Here is an 18480-nt window from a genome sequence, read left to right as displayed (position 1 = left end):
GAATTCATTGTCAGGGTACAAAAGCTAAGTTCCGCATTATTTCGTCATAGATGTTCTCTTTTTCCCGGACTTTTAATTGTACATTCATATCCGCAGGGCAGCTGACCTCTACAGCAATGCATGACTTTTGTTCCATGTCCCACAGAACAATATTAGGTCTGTTATGTTTGTACCGAATTGATGTTTTAATTGGGGTGCTCCACTAGTATTCCTTGTTTTTAAAGGTGTGAATGCCAGCTGGTCCTGACATGCCTTTGATGTATACGGCAAGGCCCCTCTGGACTGGCTTCCAGATTCCCTTGGCGATGCCTTCTTCGTAACCTTTGGCCAGGTCGTCACGAAGAGCAAATGGGACCGGACGTGCCTTGTGAAAGACTGGTGTTGCATCCGATTTGAACTTCACTTCCAGTTCAAAGTTCTTGAGACATCCCAATTCTTGCTTGAAAAGATCTGGAAATTCATCACACATGTTGTGACAATCTTGTTGCAGGGAAACATAGGGCTCGCTTGAGGTCTTTGGATACATCCCTTCTGCACCTTCCCTCTTAGCTTGGCTGTCTATGCTTTTCAAACCTAGAGCAGTGTCTACGGAAATTCCCAGAGTCTGGATAGCATTCCGACCCAGCAAATTAAGATCAGAGATCTTGGTGACTATGTAAGGTATAAGATCCTGCTTACCAGTTGTTGGATCCTTGGTTTGGCCCATGAAAGTTCCTAGAACAGGCAGGTTGTGCTTGCTGGCAGATTCATAGCGATGCTTGACATCTTGCAGCTTTGATCTTCCAAGTTGTTTCCAGACTGACAAGGAAACAAAATTGCCTGTAGTAGCAGTGTCCAATTCCATTGTGAACAGTCTGTTCTGGATTGTTACTGGCACAATTAAACTATGAGTGTCTCGGGAAACTTCACCTAGGATCGCCTTGACTAGCTCAGCTTTTGTGATTCTTTTCACGGGAGTTTGTGAATGACCATTGCGTTGCTGATGTTTTTTCCTACACACCGCTTGCAAATGACCCTTTTTGTCACAAAAATGACATTTGGTTTCCCTGAAAGGACAGTCTGTTGCTTTGTGGGCCTTTCCACATCGGTAGCATTTCTCCTGGTTTGTGGAATAAGACTGCTGATGTTTCTTTTGAGGACTCTTATTCCTGTTCTGCTGGACCTTGTACACCTGCTTGGTTTTGGAACCGTATACAGTTTCTTTTGCAACCTTTGCTGCGTCTTCAGTCTCAATGGCAACCTGGACAGCACGGGCAAAATCTAGTTCTGAGTCTTTTATCTTAAAAAGCGCCTTCAGAACCGCTTCATTATTAACCGAACATATGAATCTCTGTCTCAGAGCTTCATCCTGTGGGTTGGTGATCGCTGGAAAATCACAGGTAGCTGCATCCTGGCGTATACGTGCTGCCAGCTCCTGGAGAGTTTCGCCTGGCTTCCGCTGCATATCACTCCAAAACTTGAAACGCTCTCTCACAATGAAAAGTTTTGGGTCGAAGTCAACGATTTCGTCCATTATCAAGTTGTTGATATCTTTAGGCGGATTTTGTTGGGTAGCCAGATTAGCAAGTTGTTTGTAAACAGTAGCAGTCTGATTGGTCAGGAACACTTGTGCCATGCGTTTTTCAGGTACAGCATTAGCAGCCACAAACGTACGGAATCTTGACCAGTAATCAGGCCATAGTTCTGTCGCTGAATCAAATGCAGTAAATGGTGGAATCGACACTGTTGTTGAAGCAGCTGAAAAATAGCCACTAGAATCGCCTTCAACTTGTCGAGCACCAAACAGTTTTAACAGAGCGTCCATATCTCTCTGATGTTCTTGCATTTGCTTGTCCATTTGTTCCCTAAACAATTTTAATAAGTTCTACTGTCTGTTTTTCAGCCATTGTTATTACGATGAATAATTTTACGGTAAAGTAAGCATGTATCCTACCGGCGACGCCAATAAACTCTGTTATGTTTCCCTCAGGTGACTCGCAGAGATAACACAACGAGTTATACAATTTAATTATTACATTTATTGTTCAATTACATACAAAGAACGCACTCACCCAATGTTCGTTATGAATAAACAAAAGTCATGTCCGCCATATATATATCAATGACATTTTACTACGACAGTCCCACAAGACAACAACAATGAAACAATGAACTCAGACGAACCACATGACACACGGAACGTCAGACGAATTACATATCTAACAGTCCATATAACAGTTACAACATCTCTCTAAGAGGGGAAACTCTGAGAAAAAACCTGTGACACTGACAATATTCGATGATGTAGACTAGTTCTTCTTTTCGAGCTTATGTTGTCCATGTTCAGAGAGTGGGGTTGGATTTGTGCAAATCCTTTCCCCGCCATAAAAAATCATCACAAAAATGGCCGGTCGTAACCTTTGCATGTACGGGACTTTCTATCAGATGATGGCAACACACGAACACGAGTTTGCAGCCATCATGTATGTATGTAAAAGTTTAAGAATTTCTAAATCCTCCAGGCTGCTGTTTGTATGATTTCCGTAGCGTTTAAACGTCTGGAAATACAAAATTCTTACTAAATGCGACGCAGGTCAGTCACAAGGCTACTCTTATAGCAATTGCAGGATTTATTTTAAGCTGAATGATCTGAAACAAAGTGAAATGTGAAAGGTATTTTGCTGAATGACACAACGCGTTCCCTGCCCGAGAATCGAATCTACGACCTGCTGATATTGAGCTTATTCTGTCATGTATTGTCGAAACGGGGATGGAAGTGGGTTTGATTTTTTGTTCTTTCACTCGGTCTCTCTTTTGCTCTCTCTCTCTCTCTCTCTCTCTCTCTCTCTCTCTCTCTCTTCCCTCTTTCTCCCCCCTCTCTTTCTCACACACACATACACTCACTAAAGACTACTGGGGAAACATGAAGATGCAGTTAATACCACGCGCTGAAAGTTCTTTTTTATCAGAGACTACAGAAATGATAAACTACGACATAATGATATGAAAAAGCCCTCCAATGATTAAAGACTTAATGCCACTCCATCCCGAACTCTAAGACATAATAGTAAACATAGACTTCCGTGTGTACGCTAAAACTTATCGATGTAAACGTAGCTTTGACATCAAAAATTTGAAAACATGTACACATATTACTGTGTTACCATAAAATTTATATGAAGTAGAAAATAACAGGTATACACAACCACTGGAGAAGAAGAAGAAGAAGAAGAAGAAGAAGAAGAAGAAGAAGAAGAAGAAGAAGAAGAAGAAGAAGAAGAAGAAGAAGGAGGAGGAGGAGGAGGAGGAGGAGGAGGAGGAGGAGGAGAAGGAGGAGAAGAAGAAGAAGAAGAAGAAGAAGAAGAAGAAGAAGAAGAAGAAGAAGAAGGCTGATCATTCTCGTCGATTTCGACGTATGAGTGTTTGAAAGAAAGGATTTTAAAAATTAAAAAAAGGCTTTAAAATAAAAGAAGCTATATCTGTTTGCGACAGACGCATGAATGTAATTTGAATTTGAGTTCAGGTATAGATTTTGCTATGAAGTCACAATGGGTACACTGACGGTTTTGATTTTGCTTGGGATTGGGCAAATTTGTGTTGATTGCAGGATATAATTCTTTTATTATTCAGTTTCTTCAACTCAAATTGTTTAGATGCATCATGACACATTTTACGCCACTCAGATCGATCTTGGCAATAACTTTTCCAAGATGTCAACTTAAGCTGCTGAGATTTTAGTGATTGTTTCAACTTAACTTTATATTTAAGGATATGTCCTCTTTTACTGTGGAATCCCTCTACTAGTTGGCTATACATAAGAATTTACGGAATGCGATCATCTTGTATTCGAACATGTCCTGCCCGTCTGCACTGAATTCCCAAAAGCATGCTTTCGATATTGGAGATATCTTGCTTTACTAAAGTTTTGACATTTGGTATCTTACTTCATGCTGCAGATATTGTGCAGAGAGCACATGTGAGAGATTTCGAGTTTCTTTATGTCTGTATTAGGATGTCCGTGCTTCTGCCCCATACAGAAGTGTACTCAAAATGCAAGATTTGTATACATATATATTAGTTTTCAAACTGACGCTGTATTCATTTCACAAACGATGGGAAAGTTTTCCAAAAACAATTATAGCTTTAGATATTCTAACATTGATTTCGTCATCAAGAGTACTCTTATAGTTTACTATACTTCCAAGATATTTAAATGGCCTGGCCCATTTGAGTGGTTTATTATCAACCATTACTTTCGAATGTTGAATATGTTCTGTCCCAGACTTTGTTTGCACTAAAACTTCAGTCTTCTTAATGCTGATAATCAACCCAAATGCTCGAGCTGCCCCAGCACACCTGTCGAATAATTCCTGAATTCCCTCAAATGTATGAGAAATCAAAGTGCAATCATCAGCAAACAGAAAATTACGTAGAATCTCATCCTTGGTGATTTTTTTTCTTTTTATCTAAGGTTTTGCCTATTTATGTTTAGTAGACCTAAAAACGGCCGTCTGTACAAAACTAAAATTTTACTTCATGGTAATCCTTAAAAGCATGTAGTGCTTCAGTATGGCCACAGTCAAATGACTGAAACAAGTAAAAGACGAAAAGAAGATATATATATATATATATATATATATATATATATATATATATATATATATATATATATATCCTCAGCATTCTCGTGTAGCACCTATCCACCATCTGAACAAAAAATTCCGGAATGAAATTCTACTGGTAATAAGATTTATCCCCTTAAGATCGGTCCCAGTTACTTTTCCCACTCGGCAAACGAGGAATTCCGTGGCCCTAACATGAATTTCCTCTGACGAGGGCACTGACTAAGCACCTCTTTTTTGGAGTTTAAAAAGGTCCCCGGATCAACCCATTTTTTCAGGAATCTTGTTCTTTCGACCAAGCAAAATTTGCATCGTTTGCTCCCGTTGAGGTACGATCCTGGTTATTTTAGGAGCTTCCATTTAATTATGTAGGGTGTACCTTTCTTTTCTAATGATATATATATATATACACATTATTATTATTGTTGTTGTTGTTGTTGTTGTTGTTGTTGTTGTTTTTTGTTATTGTTGTTGTTATTGAGTTGGAGAGCAGTGCATGCCATCAAAGTGACACTGGGGTAAAATATACCAAACCCAATATAACCATCGTGACTACCCGTCTGATAAGAGTATACCAAGCACAACCATATATGCGCGACATAATAATTTCATATCAAGATAAACAGCGCATTTTCTTCAGGTCGAGTTGCTAATCCTGCTCAAAAATTCCTTGAATAAGGGTTGTTTAAGGATGCTGAATGAAACATCCATGTTTCCAGAAGTGAATTATTCCCACTGCAAATAATTCCTCTCAACACATGTTTATGATGCTTCCCCACTACTTCTGCTCGTGATTAGAGATGCAGATATCGTCAGCCATCAAGGGACATGCTAAACTGGTTAAGGTCAAGCAACTGGCACTGAGCAGAATGTTTGCTGTAGCCCATCTTTTACACCAAGACAAATCATGTACATGATAACACTTGCAATCAGTTAAGATCGGAAGCCGTGAGAGCCAGTACCTGGTACTAAATCAAGGCTTTTATTATTATAACCACTGAGCCATGCGGCTTCACACACACACACACTTACATATGTGTGTATATATAAATATATATATAAATAATAACAGCTCTCTCAGCTTTAACCAAGATATACTATTTGTGTGAAAAATCCTAAATGTTAAATTTTACTCTTAATTCACTTGAAGAAAACGGGGTTATTTTACATGATGTAATTATTTTGTTCATCAATAAAGATCACGTCCTGAAACAGCTGTAGTGAACTTCAACCCATCTGTGTTATTGTTAATACTTCTCTACACTCAGAATCTTCCCTGTGTTGGTCTTGAGCCTATAATCGACTAAAATACCTTACGCCAGCTCAATTTGAATCGTTCTCAGTCGAAAGACGCCTGTTGTTATTTTTTTTTATTTGTATTCGTAATTCTGTACGATGTTTTCCGGGTTTTTTTTGTGTGTTTGTTTGTTTTTGTTTTTTTTTTTTGCCGTACACATTCGCTAGCTTTCTTACAAAGGGGAGTTTTGGGGGGACAACCAGATCGAGCCATCTCAAGTGTAACTCTCCGAAATTGTCGTGACTTCTGGTACTTGACTAAGAAAGAAAGCCAAGAATGACCCGTCTTTTTTGCCTGTCCTTCTAATTGTTGTTTCTCTTTGTGTCATCTATCTCTCCGAACGTTTTAATGCCCTCTATTGCGTTTTTGTTCCATTGATATATATATATATATATATATATATATATATATGATATGTTAAAATGATAATGGAAAAGAAATTGTGTCATGAATTTTATTAGCTAACGGCTATGCACACATAGTTAAATGCTTGTGTGTCATCGGAGCTACAAACATGAAGTGCAGCTTTATTTAGGAAAGCATTTATTAGGGTCAATAAAGATTTTAGCCAGACTGGCAATTTACGATTTTCATGCCAAAACAAAGAAGGGCAGTGGACTGGAACGTCGTGTTACAGATAGTAGCGTCTGTGTCTGTGTGCATAGATAGAGAGAGAGGGGGAGAGATGTTCACAGATGTATGTCTTCATATATATACACACAGAGAGAGGGGGAGTGATGTTCACAGATGTATGTCTTCATATATATACACATACAGACACATACACTTAAGTATACCTATATACATGCACCGAAACATCTATAAATACACACACACACACGCACGCACACACACACACACACGCATATATGTATATGATTCTCGTCTGTTACGATTTACGTGTGTGGTTTTTATGTACCAAACGCTTATATGAGAGGGTCTCTCAAGGCTGTTCTAACGAGACATTCACGTTTAGTTGGATATAAAGGTTACCTTAAAACAATCTGAAATATAAATAAATTATTCATTCATTCACTATACTACTATGGCTCTGTCAGCAGTATATGATCGTCATCAACATGTTAAAATAAAGGGATTTTTTTTTAATCTTTAAGTATAATAAATGAAGCTGTAATTGTTAAAGACTGACTGCTATTTTGTATTCTTATCAAGCCATCAAACCATCTGATTACCGGTCTGTTAAGTGGTACAGCTTTTTCAATCTTTCAACGCCCAACTATTTAAAAATGTCACCCGATCATAATTCTTTTCTGTGCTGTTCAACTATTTAATACCGTTCTCTGCTTATTTCACTGCTGCTGCTCTTGTTGTTGTTGTTGTTGCTTGTGGTGCTGGTGGTGCTGCTGGTGGATTTAGAGGCGATACTTGGGTGCTATTGTTGTTAGTGGTGGTGACGTGATGTTTGTGGTGGTATCTGAAATGATGTTGGAGGATATGAACGGGAGTAACAGCATACACTATGGCGGCGGCGGCGGCGGCGGCGGCGGTGGTGGTGGTGGTGGTAATAGACGATTTGCTGCATCTACGGTGTTGGTGGTGGTATCAGTGGAATTAGTTGTTTTGGATGTTGAATTATGTGGTGACAGTTGTGACTTGTAGTGGCGGTGGTAATACTGTTGTGTATGTGCGTGCATGTGATTATCTCTTTATCCCCAGGTCTGTTCAAGTAAATCTAACCTATGATGTAACACGTTCAAATAGTTAGTATTCTATCTTTTATTTTATCAAACGTGTATCTTGGACTACATTATCCAATGTATCCTTCCTTTTTCAAGATAGTAGGGTGGAATTTGAACAAAATTTTGCTTTGCTTTTTTTATATGTTGGTTCGAGCTGGCCGAGAAGCACCCGTGCATGTGTGTGTGTGTGTGTGTGTGTGTGTGTGTGTGTGTGTGTGTGTGTGTGTGTGTGCGTGTGCGTGTGCGTGTAGTGTGTGTGTGTGCCCGCGAGTAAATGTGTCTGAGTATGTCAGTATGAGTATGTGTGTGTGTCTATCTATGTCTGTTTATATGTCTTTATTTGTATGTGATGTGAAGTCGCGTAACTTAGTGGTTAGGGTATTCGGTTCAGAATCGTATGGTCATAAGTTTGAAAACTGGCGGTGCGCTGTGTCTTAGAGCAAGGCACTTTATTTCACGTTGATTCCATTCCACTCAAGTGGCAAGAATAAGTAGTACCGGTATTTGAAAGGGCCAACCTTGTAACATTCTGTGTCACGCTGAATCTCCCTGAGAGCTACTTTAAGGGTGTGCCTGTCTGTTGAGTGCTCAACCACTTGCATATTAATTTCACGAGCAGACTGTTTCGTTGATCGGATCAACTGGAACCCTCATCGGTGTGACCGAATGAGTGCTAGAATTTGTATATGCGATTGTGTGTAAGAAATAATGGTTTCAAATTCTGGCGCAGAGCCAACAGTTTTTTCTTTTTAGGATGAGGGGGCTAGTCGATTGGATCAACCTCAGTGTTCAACTGGTACTTATTTTATCAACCCCGAACAGATAAAAGGCAAAGTTGACTTCGGCAGTATTTGAACTCGGAACATAAAGACGGACGAAATGCCGCAAAGCATTTTGCTTGGCATGCTAACGATTCTGTCAGCTCCCCGCTTTGTGTGTAAGAAATGATATAAAGCAATTAAATATTGTGCATATAAACGAAATTAATACAAATATTTTATGTCAAAACATCCCATAACAGAAGAGAAATAATATTTTCTAACTTCAACATAAGCATTTTCGTCTAATTTCATTCTTGAAACAATTCTTAACATGCCACCCGCATCATGAAATGAAGTAATATTAGAAAAAAATGTGTCCAAAATCTATCCATCCAATAACTGATACATATTGGCAACACATCCAATCAATGTTTTCACTCCAGCATCAAACCAACATACTTTATAATCTTTACCTACAACATCCACACTCTTGATATTGGTTCTCGGTGATATTTGTTAAGTCCACACTTACACCTGCACCTAAAGATAGCCATTGCTTCTCCCATAGTTTTTAAGTGCGAGGTGCGAAAAATACTGGCCAAAATTGGTAAATTTTCAAATTATTATTTTCTTTTTACGAAGATGTACTTGCATACCAAGTGACTTGATCTAAGATCGTCTGCTGAAACAAAAACAATTGCAGCGTGGAAAATGTTTATAAGCCATTTAAGAACACACAAAAAACCGTTAGATTCACTTCAATATTTAAATTTAATTTGTGCCAAAATATTTTCATCGCTTTAAAACTGCGATCTGTTCACTGACAAAACATCGTACTGCATCTGAGAAAATAACAGTTAGTTCATGATATATATGTGTTTATGTATGTATGCCAGTTTTCAGTTTATTTCAAGACTTCTTGCTAATAGAGAAAGAACCGGTTTCTAATCCAAGGCTCCTTCACTGGAATTTCAGCATCAACAACATAATATAATAATAATAATAATAATAATAATAATAATAATAATAATAATAATAATAATAATAACATCGAAAAATACCTTAGGAATGAAAACCCAGGTTCGAACTTTCCCCAAGGCTGGAGGGTATATCAGCCGAAACGTTGTGTTAACAACAAACAAGATGAGGACAAATATCCGTCAAATGTAAATAAAGTAAATAGTGTACATAATTCCTCATCTCTTAAATATAGAACTAAAGAAATATAAAAGCAAAACATTTGGTATTACTTGAAAAGAACATTTGATTTAGATAGAGAATATGAAAATATACAGCTTCCTACGGCTTTTCTGGAATAGTCAAGTTTGTGGATCATGATATTGAGTAAGACATTTCTCTGACTCCCCCATCTCTGATGGCAGTATACTTAGCTTATGGAATCCTTACTCAATATCATGATCCACACGCTAGGCTATTCTAGAAACAGCTGTAAGAGTCATGCCAAATATTTTGCTTCTTCATTTCTCATTTTTATCTATATCTACTCGCTCAAGGAGAAACGACTTCTAGGCGCTTTCGATAGGCAGTCTCAACACCAAACTTTTCAGTTGCAATTCAAGCCGGAGTTTTAGTGGTAAACCAAACTGAGCATCCATAGTATATACCTATTACATTACGTGACTTGACGAAAACTCATTGTATATTCTTTATGCATGTATGTACAGGGTGAAGCAGTGAGGACGGACGTTTTTGAAATGGCTGTTACTCAGCCCCAAGAACATATGTACAAAAGGTACCATTCGGTCCGTGGTGTCTTAACATGTCTTTTTTCTTTTCAGATGAAGCCATGGTGCTGTGGACGAAAGAGCATCACGTGTTTGCCCTACAACAGTTACGTGTCAGACAAACTTTGATACGGACTCCGAATCGCTCTGCTCGGAGGCATTCCACTGTAATCGATCGATAAGGCGTATTTTGCATGAAGACCTGCATTTCCACCCATACAAATTGTTCATTGCACAACAGTTGAAACCATGGGACTATGCACAAAACAATACTGGTGAGAGTGGAGGCCAACTTCCAAGAACGCCTTCAGAAATGCAGCTAGGAAAACGGATACCACATGGTGGACGTTGTTTTCCACATTTAATTTTGACAAATGTTTATTTGTCAAAATTACGAGCACATTGATGTCAGTAAAATTTGTTTGCAGCTAAAATTAATGATTTCGGGAATTTTTCAAAAACGTCCATCCTCTCTGCCCCAAAACCTGACATCTCATCCAAAAATAAAAGTATTTTTAAAAATCAAAAAATTGCAACTAGATTATGGCTGGGAGATAACCGTTTACTCAAAGTAGCAGCCGTCAGTTTCCATCGCAGCCTCAAGATGGCTCCGGAATCTGGGGCATACGTTCGTCACTGTGTCCATGGGAAGATCTTCGAACACCTCCTTGACTTTGGCCACCATCTTGGCCCTGGTGTTGCAAGCAGAGCGGTTGGTGTTTTCTCAACTGCACCCCATACATAGTACTCCATAAGATTAGAATCGGCAGAGTTAGGAAGTCAGAAATTGGGGCTGGTGAAGAAATTCTCTGACAACTACTCCCGAGACTTACTGGGAACCGAATTCTGCTGCCACACGTGACCTTCCAGCAGCAACCCTCCCCAGCCAAGGTTTTACCAGTCTCCAGCTGTTTCACATAGCTGTCTGAATTGAGCTTAAGGCCTGTTCATCAGTTATTAAATGAAAGCCAGCGTACAGACACAGTCAGATTTTTTTGCTGTGTTCCTTTCTGTCGATCACGGTTTCGTATTCTCCGTTGCGGCTGTCCATATCCCGTCTTGCACTCTTTACAATGTTCTCAAAACGTTGGGCAGAAGCTATAATGTTGGCATTTTGACACCAGGCGGGAATCGTCATGATACAAGTAACCCTTTTCCAATATTTCAGTCGGCTTCCAGTCCTCGATGTCAGCTAACTTTTTCTCAACCACAACTTTAATCTTTATGCTCTCCAACACATTGATTGTTCACCAATACATCCAGCTGCACCTGAAAAATAGGAGAGAAAATTCAGCTAATTTAACCCGAACATCTGACTGTCAGACCAAAAGCTTTGCACGACTGGGACAACCTGTGCATGAAATACTGGATATTAGCGGCAGTGTACTAAACCAAGTCGCAGTCATCAGCGTAGAGGAGATCGTGGACAAAAGAACTTTCGATTTAGCAGCAAAGCGATGTATGCTGAAAAGTTTGTCTGTATAGCGATATCGTACGTACACACCTTGGCACAGTTCTTGAAGGCGTCAATAAGAGTAGCAACGAAGATGGTGAACAAAATTAGTGCAACCAAATTAGTGTATGGAAGGACTTGACTAAGTTGATAAAGTGCTGGGGACAGCCCAGCTTTCCAAGAATAATCTAGAATTCTTTTCTGTTGACCATATCAAAGACCTTTGTAAGATCGACAAAGACCTGATATGAGAACTGGCCCTGTCCTACACATTTTTCTTGGATATGGTGTGCTGTAAATATTATGTCTGCAGTTCCTCTGTTTTATCTAAAGCTGCACTGTGATTCTGGGAGAACTCTGATAGAGATATGGAAGTTCAGTCTGGACAGGATTATACCAGACAAGATCTTTCCGGCTATGCATAGAAGAGTCAAGGGCACATTTGCCCTTGTACAGAGGAATCATAATAGCATCTCTCCGCTTCTTTGGAACTCATCCAGCTTTCCAGTTATCTGAAATAACATAATACATAGCATTGGTCAAACGGTTCCCTCCAAACCGAAGGATTTCATTGAGTCCATCTTCACCAGCTTTTTCGAGATTTAGCTTAGCAATGGAATTACGTAACTCTTCCAGGGAGGCTAGCACATTCATTACCTAGGCTATGAGTTAATGATCTATCGTATCTAAAACTGCTGCAACCACATGAGAGTCTGTTTAGGATTTCTAAAAAGTGTTCGTTCCATTGACTGAGGATTTTGTCCATAGTTGTGTGTACGCCTTTGTAATCCTCAGAAGTGTGATTCTTGCTGCAAGAGGCCCCAAAACTTACATTATTAGGCCGTATAGCTCTTTGCTGTTTTTTTAATCATCAGCAGCTTGCATCTCTGCTTTGACCACCAGGTATCCTGCATTTTCCACAGAGAGCACCGTGCACCAATCTTAGCTTGCTTAATCTCATAGTTTAGTTGTCTTCTGAATGCCGCTGATAGATTTTTCTGCAAGAAGTAGTTTCGTAATCGCGCTTATTGTTTGATCATTTTCATCAAACCAGTCCCGCGATTTGGAGATAACTGTGCCAACTACGTCCTTTGTAGCATTGAAGATTTGATCACGGGTTTCCTTCCATAGATTGGAATACTTTACTTTGTAGAGTCTGTCTTGCAGGCCTGTGTATATAGGGAGTGGAATTGTGACGTTTGGGAAGCTGACTGTCACGCGTGACCAAACAGGACACTTAATGGTCAAGTGCCTCTTCGATCTAACCAGGTCGTGACTGTCCAGCACTCTGCATCAAGCAAGGAGCGGTCAATGCAAACATCTTGTATGTCACGCTTACGGGCAGTCAAGTAATCGAACAGGTGCTATTCCTTAGATATTGGAAGCATCCATGTTGTTACACTATCTCCTTTGTGATAGAATTGTGTACAGGAAATAAATAGCTTACACTCGGTGCACAGGTCGAGCAAGAGTAAACCGTTGTCGTTTACATCACCAAATCATTCAAGGCAATTCCATGTCTACTAGTGCTTACTGACTCAGGCTCTGAAGTCGCCAAGAAAGATAATCTTGTCCAAATTGGGAACAGATATCAGTAGATTTTAGAGATCTTCGTAAAACAGGTTCTTGTCATCCTCGGTACTCGCGAGGATAGGTGCATAGATACTAATCAGGGTATCTACCTCCACGTAGATGGAGACGGAGTGTCATGATTCTGTCGGGGATACTGCGGGGCAACTCACACAGCCCAGAGACTACAGTGTTACGGATTGTGAATCCAAAACCTGCTTCCCTACGATTTTCAGGCTTCCTACATTTCCAGAAAAAGATATAACTTCCAGCAGGTTTTTGGATCTGTAGCAGAAGTGATTTATACTGTCACTGTGTGAGATGTTTTAGTTTTGACTTATCTAGGCTTAAATACCCCAATATCGGCTCCACAAGGCCTTTCGTTCCAACAGGTCACATGACCTCGTGATTAAACGAACCTGTTGTTTGTATTGGTCGGCTTCAAGCTGTCCAGTAACGTTGGCGCAACAGTTTATTTTTCCTTACGCAGGAAATTAATCACCAGCTTTTGGGAGCCTACTGTTCCCTATAAGAACGGCAGTTCTCGACTTTTCTTGGTCTTTGGCACGTGTCACTGACCACATGCAACTCGTCTCCGGCAACGATTTTCTGACACCAGCCAGCCTCCGCTTTCATCTCCACCAGACGCTTGTCTACATCATTGCTGTAGACCAACGGCTGCCTCTACACGCCACCAAACAATATGTCAACTTTGTCTACAGATCAACAATCCAGCCTGGCCACGAAGTCTCTCGCACATCTCTGCTGTAACCTGTTATATTATTTTATTTCATGTATAGCAATCATTGTATTTTATAACGGAGAATAAATCATCGCTTATCAGTTCAGTTTCAATCTCGAGTCGTAGATATCATCCACACACCCTCATTTACTCCCCTTCGTTATAGATCTGCCTATCGTCAGCAAGTCGAATCTCTAAGAGAGCAGCTGTATCAACAGAATATTTCTGGAGTTCTTTACATATCAAAGCAATTCTTTGTATAGGTGAGTTTTACTCAGGATTGTCAATGAGGGTCCTTACATTCCAAAAGTATATGTTTAGCGTTACATTGCATCACAGATTTTTTAATTAATTTTTTTTTAACTAAACAGATTGAAACTTCGTATATTGGTGGAATGTCTCACGCAGAACACGGTTTACTGCCAACATCTTTTTTTACGAAATTTGGTATTTTGGAAGTTATTTTGTGTTATAGTTGTCGTATTTGGGTAATTTCAACCAATCAACGACATGTATTCGGTTGAAGAAAGCTACTACTGTTTGCAATAGTAATCGAAGAGGAAAAACTTTCGGGTCATCTCTACTAAATGTCACCACTCTGTTCTACTTTATTTTTTGTTTACTGCCTGTGCTGCATATTACACACTTTTTTTTTTGTTCTCGCATCAGAGTAACCACTAAACATCAAAGAATCAACATCAAGAAGGAAGAAATATTATTTACATATATTTATTCCTTTGCCCGACATAGGTTTTTTATGTACACATAAAGCGCACCGGTGTTTAAAAGACCTATAGAGCTACGAGTCCGCAACTAGCTTTTATGTTGTTGACGTGTATGTAGTTTCAAAATGCCTTATTTTACAACTATGAGATGTATTGTTATTGTTTATCATACTGTAAACACATTTCGTCAATATAAAAGTCTTTATTAAATTAAAAATAACATTATCAAAACATAAAGGTAAAACAAAACAGATAGTGGCTTATACACCAGAAAATACGGTAATTGTAGTGATTGACAAGTTAGCTCGCTGGTTGCTAGTTGATAGTGTAGAAGAGAGGGAAAGACTAAGGAATGCACGGTGCTGACTAGAAAGGAAGAAAGGATAAAGGTGGCATCATCTTCACTCGATCATACGAATAGAACAGAGTGGTGACATTTAGTAGAGGTGACCTGGAAGTTGTTCCTCTTCGATTACTATCGCAAACAGCAGTAGCTTTCTTCAACCGAATACATGTCGTTGATTGGTTGAAATTATCCAAATACGACAATTTTAACACGAAATAACTACTAAAATACCAAATTTTGTCAAAAATGTTCAAAGTAAACCGTGTTCTGCGTGAGACATTCCACTAGTATACGAAGTTTCAAACTGTTTAGTTAAAAAAAAAATTAATTAAAAAATCTGTGAGCCAAACTGAACAGATCCTGGATCCTTTAGGCATTTTGTTGATCCGAGTGAACTGTAGATATCAGCCAGCCGCGTTAAGCTAGTCAGATGAATGGAAGAGGCAGGCAATGTTTGGGTCACTTTTTCTACATCCCTGCAGATTTACTGGTGAGCAGTGTTGCCCTAGAATGTGCTGTTCAGTCACCCTTGGTGCAGCCGAAAATTACCTCTTACCCAGATCGATGAACTAGCGATGTATTTAGCTATCAAGAACCACCAGTGTGCAGGTCCACAGCTGCATACATTCAGCCCGGGAGACCTGTACTCATCACCACCTTCCCATCATCACTGGACTTCAATAGTCAAGAATGTAAGATGTTATGTGTTAAGAGTCATCAATGCACGTGCAAGGGTCTTAGGTCGAGTGAGACTTGCATAACACCACAATGAATCTCACTAGCAATACCTGAGCTGTTTTAAGGAAACAGGAGGAGACACGCGTTTGATGGCTTCCACTTTAGAGGGAAGTGGACGAATAACGTCGGTGTCAATGAGATGCCCCAAGAATTCCAAACTGGTAGAACCGAATACACACTTAGCCGGGTTGATCTTCACATCATAGGAACGTAGCCGCTTGAACAACTGGGTTAAGTGTTGGAGGTGCTGGTCTGGAGTACCACTGGCGATTAGAAGGTCATCGACTTACGCGACGACAAAGTCTAATCCACGAATGAATGAACCTTTGGAACGTGCTGGCCGCGTTACGAAGTCCAAACGGCATAGACAAGAATTCAAACTCTCCAAAAGGCGTGGTGACAGCTGTCTTTGGAATGTCGTCGGAGTTTGGTGGTACGCGCGTACGAAGTCGATCTTAGAAAAAATCTTACAGCTGCGTAAGGCAGAAGAAAAATCCTGCACATTTGGAAGGGGATAGCGATCTGCGATAGTGACAGTGTTAAGACGTCTAAAATTTCCAAACGGTCGAAAATCAGCGTCATTCTTCCTGGCCATGTGTAAAGGTGCTGCCTACGGGCTCGTGGAGGGACGAATAAGGCCTAGCTGGAGCTTGTGCTCGAATTATGTCCGGGCGATCCGGAGTTTCTCTGGAGACAAACGGCGCGGTCAGGAAAAAACTGGCGGTTCCTTGGTCGTGATGAAATATCTCGTGGAATGTGTTGGATTCGACGGATGAAATGACAAATCAATCAACTCTGGAAACGAAGCGAGTAACTGTTGATAGGATTCACCCGGAGCAGCCACGAAGAAAGAAGGGCTCACAACGGTGACAGAAGAATCCTTTCCGGAGACGGCGAGTGAAGTGTCATCAATAAGTCGGCGTCCTCTAACGTCCACAATGAGACAATAGTGGTGTAAGAAATCAGCACCAAGAATGGGATAGGACAGGTCCGCAATGACGAAGATCCACTTGAAATCCCTACAGAGTGATAATCCAGAGTAAGAGGGATTTGTCCGTAGGTTTTGATGGCAGAGTGATTCACCGCGTAGAGCGAGATGTCAGAAAGACCAGGATTGGTGGAAGTAAACCTTCGAGACCAAATACCTAAGTTGGCACTCGTATCTACCATAAAGGGCTTTGAAGAATTAGCATTTCTGATAATAAAAAAAATATATACGGTAAGGTGAATCGATGGAGGAGACGACTGACGTGCCCAGTGTCTCCCCGCCTAGTTTCCCCGAGAAGAGTAAGAGCAGGGCTGTGTACATTTGTCGGCCTGGTCCTTGAAGCGCCTGTGGTACCAGCATATTGATGGAGCAGGAAGTGCACGTGCGCGCAAGAAGGAGCGGCGCCTGGTCCTCCCTGCAGAATGATCCCGTGAAGACGAACAGTTCCTGCACATGCGTGAAACCTGACGGGACACTTCTCCAAGTGCCCGTAAGATATCGGAAGATTGTGTGTCGTCCGAAGCAAAAGTAGTACAATCTCGAGAGGAAGACGAAGAAGCGACAACATTATCGGCGGATGATAGTGTGCCATTGAATTCCATAATCCTGTATGCGGAGGCGGCGAGTTGTTCCATCATAGGAGCTAAAGTCGACTGGACATTAGAAGGCATCCTCGAGAAAAATAGCTGTTTGACAAATGCCTGTCCCTCACATGAGCTATCGGACAACTCCCGGATTCGTCGCAAAAACTTGGTGGGGGTTCGATCCCCGAGATGCTCATCCTGCAAGAGTGTGCAAAATTTACTCTCGACCGAAGTAGAGTTACGCCGGACAACCTCAGCTTTGACGGTTTCGTACGTCATGTCCGATAGAGTTCCTGTTATCATATTTCGAAATGAAAGTGCGAGAGGAGAAGGAATGCCTGTAAGAGCGGTATGGAGTTCGCTCTGGGCCGACTGACTATTATAAGAATTGAAGAATGATTCCAGTTGTGAAAACCACATCTTAGCATCTCCATGATATTGAGGCAAAGGAAAATGACTCATCTTGGACGATAATAGGAAGACGGAAAGCCACAAAGGACAAGCTGGTTGAAATAAACGCCGTTAGCCAAACTTCCTAGATGAAAGAAAACGCGATGAGCAGCGAACTAGGAATATGTTTTTTTAGTAGCAAAGAATGAAAATAGAAGTCCTTGCTGACTAGAAAGGAAGAAAGGATAAAGGTGGTATCGTCTTGGCACAACATACGAATAGAACAAAGTGGTGACATTTAGTAGAGATGACCCGGAGGTTGTTCCTATTCGATTACTATCACAAACAGCAGTAGCTTTCTTCAACCGAATACACGTCATTGATTGGTTGAAATTACCCAAATACGACATGGAATAAATCCACTGAGGATCGATTCTTTCTCTATTGGCAAGAAATTTTGAAATAAAACTGAACAATGATATACATACATACATACATACATACATACATACATACATACATACCAGCAGACAGACAGACAAACAAACAGACAGACAGACATACTGTACAAGGGAAATAATTAAACATGGCCAACAGGTGGATAATCTGGGTGGTTGAGAGAAAGAAAGTTATACCTGGTACGTAAGAAAAATGTGTTGTCCTTGTGAATTCTGGAGAAAATTCCGGATATTTTTTTTTCCTTTTTACATGCAAGAAGGATATTCCCCTGGGACGCTGTGTCTTCAAAGGACCAAGTTGTAAATTCAGTTACAACACAAGGAAAAATGACTTGCAGTTTCCCGCTTGAAAATGGCTCCAAACTTTTCTGGTGAAGTAGACA

The sequence above is a fragment of the Octopus bimaculoides genome, chromosome 15, assembly GCF_046866305.1.
Source record: "Octopus bimaculoides isolate indiv1 chromosome 15, ASM4686630v1, whole genome shotgun sequence".
NCBI classification, from domain to species: domain Eukaryota; kingdom Metazoa; phylum Mollusca; class Cephalopoda; order Octopoda; family Octopodidae; genus Octopus; species Octopus bimaculoides.
The sequence above is the reverse complement of the archived record's forward strand: the minus strand, read 5'-3'. Positions refer to the sequence as shown.